We start from the raw sequence: 18,485 nt of genomic DNA, 5'->3' as shown, positions 1-18,485 counted from the left end.
AATGGGAAATAAAGGGAAGCCTGGCTAAGGTTGGAAGTGGAGCAACCAAGCTGTGAGGTTTAGAGAGGGGAGGGACTGGTGCAGCTCGCCCGACTGATGGGTCAAGAGATCTGGCGCTGGGTCCAGATGCCAAGGCTGCTCCAAGAGGTAATGATGCAGGAACGGAAACCAGATTTGTCGAGGCCAGTAAGGGGCAATGAGGATCATTGTGGATCTCAATGCGGTAGCTTTCTGAATCAACTGAGTGATTAATGGAAAGGGGGGAAAAGCGTACAGAAGACCCCGGGGCCAATCGTGGACTAGAGCATCTCTGGGGGGGGTGGCCGGGAAGAGAGTGAAGAAGTCGTGGCACTTGCTGTTTTCAGGTGTTGCGAAAAGATCGCAGCAAGGCTGACCCCATCTTCAGAAAATCTTTTCCACTACTGACTGCTTGAGAGACCACTCGTGCGGCATGAGAATGGCTCTGCTCTGCCTGTCCGCTATGACGGACTTCCCGGGGATATGCTTTGCTATCAGAAACAGCTGAGAAGAGATCGCCCACTGCCAAAGTCTGAGTGCTTGTCGACAAGGGATAGGACTTGGTTCCACCCTGCTTGATGATGGACCACACTACGGACATACTGTCCGTCTGAACTGCAATAGTCCCGATGGGAAGAGAGTCCTGAAGGGCTTGCAACGCTAAAAGTACTGCTCTCATCTCCAGGACATTTATGTGCAGGTGGCACTCGAAAGGTTGCCATGTGCCCTGGATGGTCCTGCCCTGAAAATGCCCCCCCCCACTCGATCAGGGAGGCGTCTGTTGTCACCGTAGCAACCGGGGGGGGGACAAAGGGTCTGCCCTGAATGACTTGAAGGGAGACCATCCACCAAGAAAGGTGTTTCTTGCATGATTGCGTGATTAAAATGCTGTGTGACATTGGAAGCTGTTGAAAAGACCACTGGGAAAAGAGCATCCACTGAAGGATCTGCATGTGAAAGCGAGCTAGGGGAAGTAACGTAATGGCTGCTGCCATGAGACCTCAAGTCTTCAGTACAAACCTGGCCTGAATTCTGTTGCTCTGAAGAAGGAGGTGAACGTGTCCGCGAATATCTGAAATTCTTTGTGCGGTTAGTTTTGCGGACAGTTCGGCTGTGTCCAATATGGCGCCTATGAAAGCAATAGACTGACAAGGCAGACTTTTCGAAATTTATGGAGATACCTAGCTCTTTGCAAGTTTGAATGGTGTAATCTCTGGACTAAAGAAGTTGACATCTGGCGGTGGCGGTAAGAAGCCAGTCGTCCAGATATGGAAACACCTGGAATCCTTGACATCTCAGATGAGCCGTGACCACTGCCATGCATTTGGTGAACACTCAGGGGGCTGTAGTGAGACCAAAGGGCAAAGGCCTGAACTGGTAATGACTGGCCCCCAGCCGGAGGCGGAGAAACCTCCTGGAGCGCCTGTGCATCTTGATGTAGTAGTACGCATCCTGAAGGTCTATAGAGCACATCCAATTGTCCTGACCCAAAAAGGGTAGAATGGACTGTAGCGTGACCATCCGGAACTTCGTTCTTTGGACAGACCTGTTTAGCCTGCTGAGATCCAAAATTGGTCTCCAGTCCCCTGTCTTTTTTGGTACCAAAAAGAACTTGGAGTAGATTCCGGATCCTTGCTGGTCTGCTGGGACTGGTTGGATGGCTCTTTTTCTTAGCAGTTTTGAGATTTTTTAATACTGCTTGTTCCCTTAGACCGGGTGGAACATCTGGAAGGGGCCTTTTTGGCTGTGTTGGGGTGTGGGCAATGGGAATTTCGTAACCCTCGGATAAGATCGACCGTACCCATCTGTCTTGGGTGAGGGAAAGCCAGGCTTCTGGGTACAGTGATAATCTTCCCCCGACTGCCTCCGAAGGCAGACAGTCGGGCAGCTTCTCAGGGATGCTGGAAGGGCTGGCCAGAAACAACTTCTCTGCTACCCTGATTCTGCGGACCCCCTCTGCCCCTAGGGCGGCGTCTGTTATTGTCCCCCCCCCCGCCTCTAGAGGGGAACTCACCTCGTGCGTCAGGCGCGACTCCCTGTGGTTTGCGAAACCACATTTTTCCACCCTTCTGACCCTTAGGGTATGGTCTAGATGGGGTGGAAAAATGGACTCCCACGGCTGAGAGAGTCTTGCCATCCTGTTCGCATCTGGTCAAAGTATCCTTCACCTGAGGTCCAAACAACACCGAACCATCAAAGGGGGAGTTAGTGAAGGACGCCTTGAAGGGGTCAGCAAAGTTACAAAGCCGCATCCAGGCGTGACTCCTTAAGGCCACGCCTGTGCCTGCAGCCCTACTCGCCCCATCGGCCGCATAGGAAATAAGCCGCATGGAGGAGTTAACAATCGAGTTCAGGGTTGCCAGCTGGGAGTTGATTTTGTCTTGAGACCCCGGAGCTGTTGGATCCTGTAAAGTATCACCCATTTCTTTGAGCATGTCTCTTTGAAGGCAGGTGAAATGACACAAGTAATTCAGCGACCGCATGGTAAAGGTCGCTGAAGAAAACATCTGCTTGCCATACCTATCCATAGTCCTAGATTCCTTATTAGGAGGATGGATCGGTACTGAAGGATCAGCCAGTTCCTTCTTAGTGGCTGCCGCCACCACCATGGCATCAACAGGGACACCACTGGTTAAAAACTGCTTATCAGAAGGGGCTGTGATAAATTTTGAAGGCCTCTGTGGGGTAGTTTCCATCGTGTCAGGGGCCGTCCATGCCTTCCGCACCACCACTTCCATGAGGGGGTCAAAGGACGGAGACACCCAGGAGGTGGAAGGGCGAGAACCAAAATCCTCTAGGTAAACAGACTCGTCCTCGGAAGGATTGAGGGTAGACCAGTTCCCCCTCTGCTTGAGGATCTCAAGGATGTCAGAAAAGGAGACATCCTCAGAGGGGGACCGTGGGGACCCTTCTGACTCATCCAAGTCGGTATCGGATGTGACTGACTCAGGAGAGTCCACATGCTTCCTCATGCATTTCCTTTTCCGAGGGGGCTCCCCTGATGGATCAGGGGAGGCCTCGGAAGAGGAGGATGCTCCCAATGAGGGCACCTGAGGCGTTGGATCTCTGCGGTCGGGGTCGAGAGGATGGGTAGAGACCGTAGCAAGCACAACAGTGGGAGGAGCTGAGGGAGCTGACCGTGGAGCAGGCACAAAGGCCAGCACACTCCTCATGACCTCAAAAGCACCCCTATCAGGCAGGGAAGAAGGTCCCCGCTCCGAAGAGATAAGGACCCCTCCCGGCACCAAGAGTGATGGCTCCGAGGCCGATGTCGTGGCCGAACTCACCTGTGCCAAGGCTCTGAGGGAGAGAACGGGGTCGGACAAGGGTCCGATGCCACTCGCCCCCTCGGAGCCGACGAGGGAGTCCCGGCGCCCGGATTCCAAGGATGGAACCATGGAAGAGATCGGAGCTGATGACGGAGCCAAAAGGTGTGGTATCGGCTCCGACGTGTCGACGGTCCCGGCTCCCACGAACTCTGGCTCCGAGCTCAGAGGAAGAGTCGGAGGAGGAATCGACTATGGAACGGGGATAGTCGCTGTCTGATGAGAAGGGCTCTGAAGCATCTGGGCCAGTGCCTGCGACTTAAGGAGTCTGCTAACCACCCTCTTGAGGTCATGTTCCGAAAGCCTGGAAGACCGAGAGGAATGGGACCGATGGCTCCACTCCGAAAGCAAGGGAGATCTCACAGCCGAATGGACTGACTCCAAAGAAGGAGACCTGGAGCGCTTACGGCTCGCAGATGGTTCCGACGCAACGATCAGAGCCAACTGGGTCTTGGGAGCATCGGCTCCGGTCGGAGCTGATGTAGGAGCACTAAGAGCACCACTAGTCGAAGGCTCAGTTCATGGAGCCGACGGTTTAGTGGGCTTCGAAGGTTTGCCCGACGAAGACTTGGTCGGGGAACCTTCGGGTTTCAACAAGCCTCGGAAGATAAGCTTGTTTCTGCGTTCCTGCAGGACTCTTGGACTGAATGCATGGCAGACAGAACAAGAGTCCTGCAGGTGCAGAGGGCCCAGGCAATAAACACAAGAAGTGTGACAGTCTATCAGAGACATCTTCTGACAGCACGAGTCACACTTCTTGAAGCCTGAAACCCTGGAATCTTTAGACATCCTGATAGGGATGACAAGTCACACACACAACAAACACCCACACTCAAACTTACTCAGTCTAGTCACACACGCACATACAGAGACTGAGAGTATTTAGACTGACAAATAAAAAATTTTAAACTAAATATAACTAAAAATTAAACTAAAAATTAAACTAAAAATTAGCCCGAAGGCCTGGTAATCTACGGAGTGGGGGTAGGTAACGAGAAGATGATAGAAACAAACCCGAAAGGGAACTATCTAAGGTGGGTATACACTAGGGGGGTAAATAGGATTTAACAGTAAAACTACTACTGAAAAAAGGTCAGGAAAAAACCCTTACCAGAAAGATGTTTACAAATCTAACCCGAGAGCTGGCAAAAACGCAACCTCGCAGCTGAAGCGGCAAAAGAGATCTGGGTAGTTAGCGCCTAGCATTGTGGGATACAGGGTAGCCTCAAGCCGGTAAAAATAGCTCTCGAGCTTTAGTATAGGCAGAGTCGGAGCCGAGGATCGGCTCCGAACCCATCCAGCAAGAATGAAGGCGAGATTGACAACTTAACATTAGGCATTAACAATGACTCCCTATAGGCTGGAGAAAAGCATCTAGGCAAGATGAAATAACTACTGGCATCAGTTACAATGGGGAAATCAAAATATGAAGAGCCCTTCAGAACATTGAGCAACAGAAACCAAGGGATTCAGAATGGCTCAAAAGGGAGGGACTACAAAGCGATCTGTCCACTCAAGCGTCAAATGAATAGTGTAAAGGGGAGGCAAGGATGCAGGAGGAAGCACTCGAGACTGCAACTAAATGTAGAGAGGTGATGAACACTAGAGGGGTAAAGGATCCACCAGACATGACTCCCTGGGCTTCTTTCCTCTCTCTCTCTCCAGCATCAGTGTTCCATGGAGTATTCATTCTTGCGCTTAAGACTTGAGCTGCTTTTTTCTAACTCAACCAAATCTGAACAAAATACTGCATAACATTCTTTTAACAACCTTTACTACCTGCTCTAAAATGGTCAAAAGGCAAGCAGCTGGCAGTCCTCCAGTCAAGTCTCACACAGAGGGAGCAGTTCTCAGCTGCTCTTCAACAAGTTGTTTCCCTGTAAATCAAGGGCACAGAGTTAGACTCTCTCTCTTCATTTGCCTACTGTGCAACTTGAAAGGGGCACTTGTGTACAATGGGCTTAACTGGTTAACAGCTGTATAAACACGCACAGATATGCGTGTGTATGTGTTTATAAATTTGTCTACTACAGAAAGCACAGTTGTGTACACTTACCATAAATGTAGGTGTTCAAGTGTGTTCACTGTTGCAGTCATCACATTTGGGTTATCCCTGCCAGGGTAGCCCTTGGCTAGCCTGAATACAAGAGACTTAGTATTTCTGTGTCAGTTGCTATCGCTTGAGGACTGACATCAGGTAGTCAGTGGTATAAAGGAAGGCATCAGACGCCATTACATCAGTTTTTCTTGCCCTAACCTGTCAGGAGCCCCCAAAGTAGGAGACCAGGCACTTGGTAGTAGAACCCCACCAGTGGAAAATAAATACCAATATGTCCCTTGTATTGAAAGGAGAGCAACAAGGAAAAAAAGGAAGAAAAAGAGAAAGGGGGATAGAAGGAGGGAAACCAGGACTGCAACAGTGAATACACTTGAACATCTACATTTATGGTAAGTTTACACAACAGTACTACGTTTTTCGTGTTTCATTGTTGCAGTCATCACATTTGGGCAGATTCCCAAAGCTGAGGAAATGGGTGGAGGCAGTCCAGGAAGCTAGGGGATGGCTAGCATGCCCTGCAAGACTGCACAGGCAAACCATGCCCTGAATTTGGAGAAGAGAGGTAGGTGATAATGCTTGGAAAAAGTATGAACAGATGTCCAGGTGGCAAACTCCAGGATGTCCCTGTTGGAGACTCCTCTGAGGAAAGCTGCAGAGGTAAAGGCTGCTCTAGTAGAGTGTGTTCTGACCCCCTTGGGAGAGGCTTGCCATGGTGTTTGTAGCCGAAATGGATGCAGTGTGCTATTCATTTGGAAATGGTTTACTTGATGATGGCTTTGCCTTCTTCCCCTGAAGCAATGCTAACCAGCAACTGATCTGACTTTCTGAAGGGTTTAGTCCTGTCCAGATAGTATCTGAGCTGTCTGTGCACATCTAGAGAGTGCAGAATCCTTTCCCCCTTGTTTTGGGAGTTGGGAAAGAAGGTGGGTAAATGGATGGATTGGTTGAGAGCCACACTGGACACCATCTTGGGCATGAAGGATGCATTAGTTCTGAGGGATACCCTGTCTGCATGGAAGATGATGAAGGGTTCCACAGCCATGAGTTCTTGAAGCTCAGAGACTCTTCTGGCTGAAGTGATGGCCAGGAGGAAGGCAGTCTTCCAGGAGAGAAATTTTAGCTCTGCAGAAGAAGCTGGTTCAAAAGGGGGCAGGGTGAGCTTTTCCAAGACAAAATTAAGGTCCCAAGCTAGTGTTGGTCCCCTTCTAGGGGGGCCTCAAGTTGGTAGACCCTCTGAGGAACTGTTTAATCAGAGGGTGTGAAAAAAAGAGGCTGCTCAGTGGGAAAATTAGCATAAACAGCAGAGGCATGAATTTTTATACAGGAGAAAAGAGAGACCACTGTGTAGTAGGTCATTTAATTAATCCAGGATGAGAGGGATTGAGGGCTGTGACATACTGGCCCCCTTAGCTTGGATCCAGGTGCAGAAACTTTTCCATTTATCTGTACAAAACTTTCTGGTGCTAGGGCGTCTGGCCTCTCGGATAACATCCAGAACCTGTTTGCTGAGGTTGGCAGATTGGTCAGGGGTTAAGTTATAAGCCAAGCTGCCAAACTGAATGTCTGCAATTGGGGGTACATCAATTCCCTTTCCCTCTGGGTTAAGAGGTTTGGAATTTGAGGAAGATTCCATGGAGGCAGTGGGGACAGGCTGCATAGCAAGGGGTACCAGTGCTGTCTGGGCCAGTCTGGATCTATGACAATTGTCCTTGGCTTTTCCTCCCTTATTTTGAGCAGTACCCTTGGAATGAGAGGTAGGGGAGGAAAAGGCACAGATTGAGAGGTTTACCCAGGGGAAGGACAGGGCATCCACTTTCCAAGCAATGCAGTGATACTCCCTGGTGCAGAATTTGCTGAGCTGATGGTTGGTGTGGGAGGCAAAGAGGTCGACCTCCGGGGTTCCCCATTTCTGAGCTATTAGGAAGGGGTTTCTGTTGAGCTGCCACTCGTGGGGGGTCCAACAGCATTCTGCTTAATTGGTCTGCCAGGGAGTTGAGAGAGCCTGGCAAGTATTTGTGCTAACAGGTGTATTTGCATGGAAGAGGCTGTGAACCAAAGGGTCATGGTCAGCCTGCACAGCAGGGAGGAGAGAGTCCCTCCCTGCTTGTTGATGTACCACACATCACAGTGGTGTTGTCTGTTTTGATCTGGAGAACCCCTGGAGAGAGAAGGGATTTGAAAGCTATCAAGGCCTGCTGCAAAGCCATCATCTCTCTTTGACTGATGTGCAGGGGGAGTTGCTGGGGGTTCCATTGGTCCTGTATGCACCTGCCATCCAGGTGTGCACCCCACGCATAGTCTGATGAGTCTGTGGTGAGGGTGTGGGGAGTAGGGCAGTCTTGTTGTGAAAGGCTGTTGCCCACCAAAGAAATTCCTTCCTCAGGCAAGGAATAATAGGCAGAAAAGTTTCCAGATCTTGAGAGTGTTGACACCAAAGGTTCTTTATGTATCACCGAAGTTTCCTCATATGCAGTCTGGCATATGGAATGAGGAGTATGCAAGAGGCCATGAACCCCAGGGCTTGCAGGATTTTCCATGCAGAAAGCTGGGGCCTGATGGCCAGTTGAGAGAAGTAAGCTGATAGGAAAATTTGTTTCTCTGGTGTTAGGCATGCCATCTGGGATGCTGTGTCCAGACTTGCTCACAGGAAGATTATCCTTTTTGTGGGTACCTGTTTGGACTTCTTTTCGTTGATTGTGTACCCTAAGGAGGTTAGTAGGTCCTTTACAAAGGCCAGGTCTTTCAGCAGCTTTTCCTGGCTGTCTGCCTGAATAAGGCAGTTGTGTAAGTAGGGGTAAACTTGAATATTTTTTTGTCTGCAAAAGGCAATCTTGTGAAAACTCTGGGAGCAGTAGATAAGCCAAAGGGAAGCGCAGAGAACTGAAAGTGTTGAGATCCTGCCCTGAAGCGGAGATATTTTCTGTAGGACTCCCTGATAGGAATGTGGAGGTAGGCCTCTTTTACGTCCAGGTTAACTAGCCAGGCGTCTTTGGAGAACATGGGTAGCAGCTGCTGGAGGGTGAGCATTTTGAATTTTGGGATCACCAGAAAGGTGTTTATAATGCATAGATTGAGGATGGGGTGCCAGGTGCCCTCTTTTCTGGGCACCAGAAAAAGTCTGGAGTAGAACCCTTGGCCTATCTGCTCTGCAGGAATGTGCTCTACTGTCCCCAAGGACAGCAGGGAATGGATTTGCTTTTGAGCCTCTGCCCACTGATTTGGTGGTAGACCTGGGAACCCTTTTGGGGTCGAAAGGGTGTGGAAGGAGAATTTGTACCCCTGACACACAATTTTCAGAACTCATGGGTCTTTGGTAATGGTGGCACAGGTGCTTGAGTGAAAGGAGAGTTTTCTTCCTAGGGGTATGTGAAGGTGGGCAGAGGCGAGGTTGGGAAGGGGCGAGTCATTGCGAGTTCTTACCATAAGGGAGTGGCTTAGAACTCCCTGGTTTTGAAGGGGAGGTAGTCCACTGCTTAGATCTCTGCAACCCCTGGGGCTGCTGTCAGGGGGGGGGGGTCTGTTTCCACAGAGCCTAGGCTGGCCCTGTCTACTCAGAGCAGGAAAGGACCAGTGCTTGGAGGGAAAATGCCTGCTGAACCTAGGGGGCAGTACCTGCAAGAAATCTTTAACAGTCTGCATAGATTTTGCTTTTTCTCCCATCTTTAAGACCTCTTCTGCTTTAGTGCCAAACAAGTTATCTTTGTGCAAGGGTGCATCCAACAAATTTTGATTTGACATGGTTTGGCAGGGGTTGTTCCTTAAGCCATGCATGTCTTCTAATGACAGATATGGTGACTGCTGCCTTGCAAAAAGCTTCTAGGGCGCCAAAACCACAGTGCAAAGTGTGTTTAGTTACATGACCAGCAGAAAGCATCAAGTCCTGAAAATCTTTATATTCTGCTCATGCAAGAAAGGAGGACATTTTTTGTTTAAGGAGTTCTAAGGTATGTTGCTGATACTTAAGCATATGAAACTGACAATTTAGTGCCCTGATATAGCAAGAGTAGCTGAAGTGTATACTTTTTTTTACCCCATCTGTCCAGTGCTTGGGAATCCCTGTCTGCGGGGGTGTGACTCTTAGCTGAGGTTGCTTTAATCCTTTTAGGCCCTTGAGTAATGACCTCAGGGTCAGTTGTTGGATTTTTAAAAAGATATTTGCGTGAGTCAGGGACTCTGTAGTACCTGTATGGTTTTCTGAGAGCAGGAGGGAGAGTGTCTGAAGTCAAGCTGGATTCAAGGAAGACATCATCCACCACATCTAGGACTGGGGGGGAAGGTTAAGGGCCTGTGTTGTGGAAGGTCCAGGAACTCTCAGTCTCTTTTTAGACTGTGGGTAGTCTTGACTCTCCCATTGGAAATGATCCCTTATGGTATGGAGGGTTTCCCCAAAGGAAAATTCCTCTGGGGAAGAGGCTGAAGGAATGGATTCCTCTGCACCAGAATCCTCATATGTGGACAGGGGCTGCATGTCTTCATAGTCAGATGCATCAGATTCATCTGACTCTTGTTCAGACAAAACTACTGGAGACAGATCTCTTTTCCTTTTTAAGGGAGTGGCTTGGCTTTCTCTAATCAGCATGATAAGGTCTTCTGCAATTTTAAACATTTGAGACTGAGGCAAGGGAGCAGGCGCCTGAGAATGGGTAGTCGGTTTCTTGGGTGTGGTTCGACCCCTGGGCCTAAGGTACTCAGTTGTTTTTGAAAGAACAGTAGCCGTGAAAGAAGGCATCAGTTTATGTCAGGACTCGGTGTTGCGAAGGAAATCCTAGGAAGCCGGTGCCTGCACAGCAGCTACAGATCCATCCAAGGCAGAGACGACCGCAGGATCCTTAGACGAGGAAGAGTTGTGTGGCATACCGGACTCCGAAAGGGTCTCAGTAGCGACCTGAAAATTAACTGAAGCAGGCATCACGGGCTGTGAAAGCGCCTCACTGAGTTCGGGAGGACTGACTACCAGCTTAATGGAAGCATCGTCAGAAGGTTTGGTCTTGTGCGGTCTGTCACTGTCTTTATCTTTACGTTTTTTTTCGGAAGATCTGCTGTTTAATGGCTTACTGAAGCCATATCGGAATTCGAGGACTGTTAAAGGAAATATCTGGCTACAAAAAAGGGCCCGACGATAAATAGTTCTGGCGTTAAAGCACAGAAGCGACAACGAGGGACGTCGTGGTTTGGGCCTAGACAAGTGATGCAATTAGAGTGGAAGTTCCGGTGTGGTATTTGATTTCCACAGGTGAGACAATTACTAACTTTTTCTGACATTGGTTAGTGCAAGAAAAATGGATCCCCAACTGGGTACTTAGCTTTCGAAGACTTCAACTTCAGTTCGGAAACAAAACTCAGGTAGCGGCCGACTGGCACTCGTGTGAACTGCTTTTGCTTCGGGCTCCACGGCAAGAAAGACTGGGGTAATGGCGTTGGATGCCTTCCTTTATACCACTGACTACCTGACGTCAGTCCTCAAGCGATAGCAACAGATGCAGAAATACTAAGTCTCTGGTATTCAGGCCGGCCGAGGGCTATCCTGGCAGGGATAACACAAATGTAATGGCTGCAACAGTGAAACACGAAAAACATCACTTCGTTTGGTGAGCAAAGATGATATGAAATTGTGACTTCAATAGTTATGCGGAAATGTAAACTAAAAAAAAAAAAACAATGACAAGAGGATAACACATCTGCTACAGTAGCCAAGGGCAGTCTCAGTACACCTAAGGTGAGTGAGGGGGGATTCTGCAAAGTTTTATGCTGAACACAGGAGCAAGTTCTAGCAGTTTGTTCCCACAAGTGTGCACCATAAATTAGGCATTGAAGACTTGGCTTTAGTTTCCCCCTCTTCCCACCTGCATACTGTGCAGCTGAGCACCTTATTTTACCCACTATATCCATCTGACCCTGAAAATAAACACATATACACACAGTAGGCCTCAAGCTGCAGGAAGTGAACTCAAAACAATCAGACTTTAGCAGCAATGAAAAGCAGCATCAGAATCAGCCTTTTAGCCAACTTTGCACCAAAATTTCTGCATGTGATGAGCAGCTCCCTTTCTCGCTCTCCCAGAAAACAGTGTTTACTATCCCAATAGGTTATCACGCACTCTGGAAAAAAAGCTACTTTGACACAAGTACACTTATCAGATTTGAGTTTCATAGACCAATTGAGCAAGCTGTCAGTGTGCTCCAATGGGGCCTTTGTACTCCCCCGCCCCCCTCCTCCCAACTGCTGTGCAACTGTGAAGTGCATCTCAAGCAGGGGCAGAGATTTGAATTACATTTAATGACTTCAAAAACCTGATGATGCACATCTTGTAGTCTGGCAATACAATCTAGCATAGGTAAATCTTCCCAATCTGGTGTCTAACAAGGGCCACTTAAACATCTTTTCCTATGCTGAATCCATTAGGAAGAAGCTGTATTCTCAGTCCTATTGTACTATTTTATCATTGTTCTCACAGATACCATCACTTTCCAGATGCAATCCTAATGTTCACCTCTGACCCAAAAGTGGACCCAAAGAAATCACATCCCAGTGCTGAAATTCAGAGTCTAGATTTGTTTTTGCTGTATTTATGCTTACCGTTTTTAATTTTTTTTTTTTTTATTAAAGAAATATTTTATTCCTATACTTGGAGATCTTTTTCTCCCTTTTTTTTTGTACAGCAGTTTCATATTCATACCTGGGTCGTAGGGTCTCCCGAATAATTGGAAGAGGGAATCCAAATCCAAAAGCACAAATGTCACGTCCAAATTCTCCTGAACAACAACACTACAGTGTCAAAAGTACAGATACTGAAGACACAAAGGCACTAACTACAACATAACTGCAATATACAATATTCTGATGCCAATTTAGCAAATGCAGAAAAAAAAAGTTATGTCTTTCCATAACTTTCCATCTGTGTTGTTGATCTTCTTTTATTCATCACTGATGGGTTTGGTTCCGAGCCCCTCGGAACCATGTCGGCCTAATACCAAGCTCACGTACACCAACAACTCTCAAGCTAAGCTGCTACCCACAATGCCCTTCTCCCTGTTACTTCAGATTGAGTTTGGATAAGACATATAGAAATAAAGCAGAGGCTATTTCTGCTCAAAAACCCTGGCACACCACAAGGACCCATGAGATCCACCAGGACCACTTTGGTGGGGGACAGAGTGTGGGATGTGATGAATGGAAGAAGATCAACAACACAGATGGAACATTATGGTAAGACATAACTTCTTTATCTGATGTTGTTAATCTTCTTTCCATTCATCACTGATGTGACAGAATCCCAAGCAACCTGAGAAACCTGGGTGACCCTTATGGAAGAACATTCCTGAGCACCATTGAGCCGAAGGTCGCTCTTCCCTTGGAGACCATATGCAACTTGTAACATCTGATGAACGTGTGTGGTTTAGCCCAAATAGCTGCTGCACAAATGTCGTCCATAGATGCTCTGGAGTGAAAAGCTACAGAGGTTGCTATAGCTTTAGTTGAATGCGCTTTGATATTGTGAGGTGTAGGCTCGTTTGTACATGAATATGAAAAGAAATACAATCTCTGAGCCACTTTGATAAAGTGACTTTTGATACAGCATATCCCATTCTTGGAACAGCGAAGGAAATGAAAAGTAGGTCTGTCTTGCGGATAGATTTAGCCCTGTCTAGGTAAAAACGTAGTTGCCTATGCACATCCAATGAGTGTAGGCAGTATTCTCCTTTATTGGAATAGTTTGGGAAAGACACTGGGAGCTCGATGGACTGGTTCACAAAAAAATCAGAAACCACTTTGGGGAGATAAGATGGATTAGTACGTAGCGATACTCTGTCTTTATGAAATATTAAGTACGGTCTCTTGATGCATAAGGCCTTCAATTCTGAGACCCCGACTAGCTGAAGTGACAGCTACCAAAAAGAGAGATTTCCATGAGAGAAATTTGAGATCACATTTTGCAGCAGGCTCAAAAGGGGGTTGAGAGAGAGACTGCAGTACTAGGGAGACATTCCACAACTCTAAGGGACGCCTAATTGGAGGTCTGCTGTGAAACGCTCTCTTGAGAAAGGTTTTGCATAGGCAAATGGACATAAGTAGAGTGCCCTCTAATCCGTTATGGAAATTGGAAATAGCTGCGAAATGGACTCGTATGGTAGAGGCTGATGCTCCATTTTTAAAGAACTCAGATAGGTATTGAAGGATAACAGAAACCGGAGCTGAGAAGGGGATCTAGCATCCGTTCTTTAGACCAAAGAAAAAAACTTTTCCATTTACCTCTGTAAAGTTTTCTGGTGAATGGCTTATGGGAGGCTAGAATGATATCGAGAACAGGTGAAGAAAGGGCAGTCGGCCTGAGAGTGGACAGATTCAGGAGAGTCAACCCTTGGGGGTGAGAAATTAAGTCTGGACGAGTGTCCAGGATCCATGGAGGCTGTAACAGATGAGGCCGGAGAAAGGGGAACTGCACTTGACGAGGCCAGAATGGGGCAATGAGAATCACCTTGCATCTCAACTGAGTTGCTTTCTTTAAGAATAGAGGTTCAAGGGAATTGGAGGATAAGTGCTGAGGAGACCCATGGGCCAATCGTGAGTCAGAGCGTCTCTCGGGTCCTCCCACTCTGAGGGAAAGAGGGCAAAGTAGCTGCTGCATTTGTTGTTAGAATGGGAAGCGAAGAGGTCGCAGCAAGGCTGGCCCCATCAGCTGAAAATTTCTGCAGTCACTTTGGGATTGAGAGACCACTTATGTGGAAGGAAAATGCATCTGCTCAGCCTGTCCGCAATCACAATGGAACTTCCCGGTATGTGCGTTGCTATAAGAAAGCGGTCGGAAGCTATCGCCCAGTGCCAAATTCTCATGGTCTCTTGACACAGGGGGTAGGATTTGGCTCCTCCTTGTTTGGTGATGTATCAGACTACTGACATTGTCTGACTGAATTACAATCATTTCAGGGGGAAAAAGTGGATGTAATGCCTGCAACGCTAACAGCACTGCTCTTAACTCCAGAACATTGATATGCTGGTTGGCCTCTAAGCTTGACCATGTACCTTGGACTGTCTTTCCCTGAAAATGCCCCCCCCCCTATCACGGAGGCATCCATGGTCACAGTGGCGTTGGGTTGAGGGGTCTGAAAGGGGCGACACCAAAGTTCTGCATCTGGCCTCATCCACCAGAGGAGATCTTGCTTGCAAGAGTTGGTTATGAGCACCTGCAAGTTTAGGGGGTGAATATTTGCCAACCACTGGGACAATAGGAGCCATTGTAACAGTATCATGTATAACCTTGCCAGAGGAACTATTGGAATGGCTGCCGCCATGGACCCCAAAACCTGGAGAACTTCCCTTGCTGACACTTTTCTTTGACAGAGTATCACACGTACTTGTAATCTTAACCTCTGAAACTTGTGAGCCGGTAGAGATACCAGGCAGGTTCGAGTATCGAAAACTGCCCCTATAAATTCCAGCTGTTGGGTAGGTTCCAAGTTGGATTTCTCCCAGTGTACAGTGATGCCTATGGACTCCGCTAGTGAAAGTGTGTATCGGAGGGCCATATTCAGAAGACACTTGGTGGGGATGGAGAGGAGCCAATCGTCTAAATACAGAAACACCTGGAATCCTTGAAGTCTCAGATGAGCTGTCACCACTGCTAGACATTTCATGAACACTCTGGGGGCCGTCGAGAGACCGAATGGTAGGGCCCGGAACTGGTAATGATTGGCTCCTAGCCGGAAGCCAAGGAGACTCCTGGAGCATTTGTCCATTTTTATGTGGTAATACACATCCCAGAGGTCTATCGAACACATTCAAACAGCCTCTCTTAAAAATGGAAGAATGGATGGAACAGTGACCATGCGGAACTTGGTTTGTACAACTGATTTGTTTAAATGGCTGAGATCCAGAATGGGTCTCCAATCCCCGGTCTTTTCTGGCATTAAAAAGGATCTTAAGTAAAACCCGGATCCGCACTGGTATGCAGGGACTGGTTTGATGACTTTTTTTGACAGCTTTCTTATCTCTGAAGCCGCTTCTTCCCTTTGATTGGGTGGAACATCGGGAAGTTTTTTTGTAGGTTTTGGATGGGAGGACAGAGGGATGTAGTAGCCTCTGGAGATTATTCTCTGCACCCATTGATCGTTTGAAATAGAGCACCAGGCAGTTTGGTGCAGAGAAATCGAACCCCGACTGCTTCCAGAGGAAAGCAATCGGGCAACGCTTCAGGAGCACTGATAAGACTGCCCAAAGAAGGAATCCCTGGAGTTTTGGTTTCGGGAACCCCCTCGGCCCCTAAAGGGGCATCTTCCACCACTGAAACCTCCTCTGCCTCTGGGGAATCTTCGCAAAGTGCGTTACGGAAAGGACCCTGAGATTCTTTGTGCCAGATTTTCCCACTCCTCTGGTTCCTGGAATAAGAACGTTGAGGCTTGGAAAAACGTAGGCCAATGGCAGACAGTCTTTCTGTCTTGCTCGCACCTAGCTAGCGTGTCCTTCACTTTAGAACCAAATAAGGAAAATGGTTCAATAGGGGCATTCAAAAAGGAGGACTTGAAGGAGTTCACGAGGTCACAAATGCGCATCCAGGCATGATGCCTCAAGACTATGCCTGCACCCGCAGCTCTGGCTGCCCCTTCGGTTGCGTGAGACAGCAGCCTCAAGGATGAATTGAAAATAGATTCAAGGGTGGCAAGTTGAAAGGCAACCTTGTCCCATGCCCTGTCAGACACTTGACCCGCAAGGGATCCAGAAAGTTCGGTAATCAGATCTCTTTCGAGCCTTGTGAAGTGTGCCAAGTAGTTCAGGGACCTGACAGCAAAGTTCACTGAAGCAAAATCTCGCCTCCCCAACTTGTCCAAAGCCAGAGACTCCATGTTGGGTTAGTGAACAGTAGGACTTTCTTCTGCTAGATCGTTTTTAGTGGCCGCCACCACCACCACAGCATCAACTGGCAAACCTCTGGACCAGTGTGTGGATGCTCTTCGGGGGGGGGGGGGGGGATCTTATCAGGTCTCCGGGGAATGGCCTCAATAGAGTCAGGGTTCTGCCAAGCATGCTGCACGATGAGCTGGATTAACTCATCGGCAGGTGGGGTCACCCAAGAGGTAGAAGGGCCTGGAGAGAAAAAGCCTGCAGAAACACGGACTCCTTAGATGAAAGGGTTGGAGGGCTTCCAGCCACCCCTTTGTTTTAATATTTCCAGGATGTCTCCAAAGCAGACATCATCCAGGGGTGACCGTGGGAACCCCTCCCCATCATCATAGTCCGTGTCTTCAGTCAAAGACTCTTCAGGAGAGTCTATGTGCTTCCTCTTGCATGCCTTCTTCCAAGAAGGTTCTTCAGTGGGAATATCTAAGGAAGACTCGGAAGGATGGGTACCTCGAACTGGGGTTTCCTGCGGCTTCTCCTCCCGGTGTCCCGGGGAGGTGGCTCGTGGTAGCTGTAGCTCAGAGGGAGCAGGATGAAGTTCCAATGTCGGAGGAGCGCTTTTGGAAGCAAGCACCCTCTCCATCACCCGAAAATCAGGCCCACCCAAAGAGGAGTGGGAGTTCTGGAACAGAGAAGTACAACCTCGGAACCCTGCTCCATCAGACCCACCCACTCCCAGGGATGGAGCCTCAAGCAGGGTCGAGGCAGGCGTTATCTCCAGATCCAAGGCCGGAACCAATAAAACACTCAGAATCGTGCCCTGGACCGAGGACTCAGCCCCCCCAACCATGAGTCTGAGGAATGGATGGTTCCGTCGGAACCGAAAACCAAAGGATTGGCCTCGAAGCCTCAGTGACAGTCACGGTCAGTGCCAAGGAACGGGGTTCCACAAAAGATGATGGACCAATGGGTCCGAAGGAGGAGCATATGTCGGAGTCCTGGGAGAGATAGACCCAAGTCCCAGAAAAGGATGAGTCTTTCGAACATTTGGTATCCCTCTGGTTGTCAACAGCTGATCCAACAGGCACACCACATCAAGTTCGGATAGAATCCTGGTGGACGTAATGGACACTCCTGAAGGGGAGTCGGGTCGATCCAAAAGGGGCTATACATTTGACCCAGGAACGAATCAAAGGAGGGGGAGTATCGGATCCATGGTGTCTGAGCTATTGGCACCATAGTCTCTAATTTGGAGACAGGTAGCAAAGGAATCAGTGGAGTAGTAAGAGGGCTCGGTGCCGAAGAAGCACTTGGAGTCAATGTCATTGGTTCCATGACAGAGGTCGAATCAGTTTTTGATTTAGTCAAAGGCAAAGTCGGTGCCATAGCTGTAATCGAAGGCAAAGTCGGTGCCGTAACTGTAGTGGAAAGTAAGGTCGGTGCCGCAACTGGAGGAGTCTGTGCCGACGTTGGCGCCGACGTCGAGGATCCAGTAATATCCACGGCTTGAGACATAGTAGCAACTGGAGCAGCAGTAGTCGGAGCAGAAGTAACGACTCTACATTGAGGAAGGTTTGTGGGCCTTAAGCTTAGATGTCTTACTCTTATCACCAGCTGGTGAAGAGAAATCAGAGTGGGGAAGTTTCCTGTCCTTCATAGGAGGGGTTGAGACCTCCAACACAGAAAGGGCCTCTGAGAAAGGAGAAGCAAGAAGGCCTTTCAAAATCAATTTATTTTTTCTTTCATTCAGCGTCCACTGACTGAAATTTAGGCAAATTTGACAAGGGATTTAACAGAGAGATGAGAAAACCACAGACAATAAACGCACTCATCGTGAAAATCACTGTTTGGGAGTTTACCACTGCAAGAGGTGCAATGCTTAAACCACAAAGTCCCCTTTTTTTTCAGACATTTTCCAAACACAGATCATAAGTTAACTAGAACAAACACCTAGAAAGAAAGATAGGAAAGGACAGAAGATTCCTACCATGAGGGTAAGAAGAGGGTGTACCAATGATGGTAAAAGAATTACCCAATGGGTAGAGCTAGTTAGGAAAGTTACAAATAACTAAACGAGTGAAGTTGGGGGGAAATAGAGTTAGAGAGTGACTAAATAAGAAAAATATATCCAAATATCAAGAAAAATACCACTTCGCTTGAGAGCTTGGTGAAACACTGCTATATGACTACGTGGCAAACGAGATCTGAGTTAACAGGGAAAAGGGCATTGTGGGTAGCAGCTTAGCTC

General features: G+C 48.2%; 1 protein-coding gene across 1 annotated transcript in view; it reads right to left on the bottom strand.

Annotated features, from left to right (window-relative positions):
• ARID3A (AT-rich interaction domain 3A) overlaps positions 1-18,485 on the bottom strand; it is a 1,395,207-nt gene that overhangs the window by 1,051,616 nt on the left and 325,106 nt on the right. The gene's annotated exons all lie outside the window — the stretch shown is intronic.

This window comes from Protopterus annectens, chromosome 13.part0 (assembly GCF_019279795.1).
Source record: "Protopterus annectens isolate FY-2018-M chromosome 13.part0, PAN1.0, whole genome shotgun sequence".
In the NCBI taxonomy this organism is placed as follows: Eukaryota; Metazoa; Chordata; order Ceratodontiformes; family Protopteridae; genus Protopterus; species Protopterus annectens.
The sequence above is the reverse complement of the archived record's forward strand: the minus strand, read 5'-3'. Positions and strand labels throughout refer to the sequence as shown.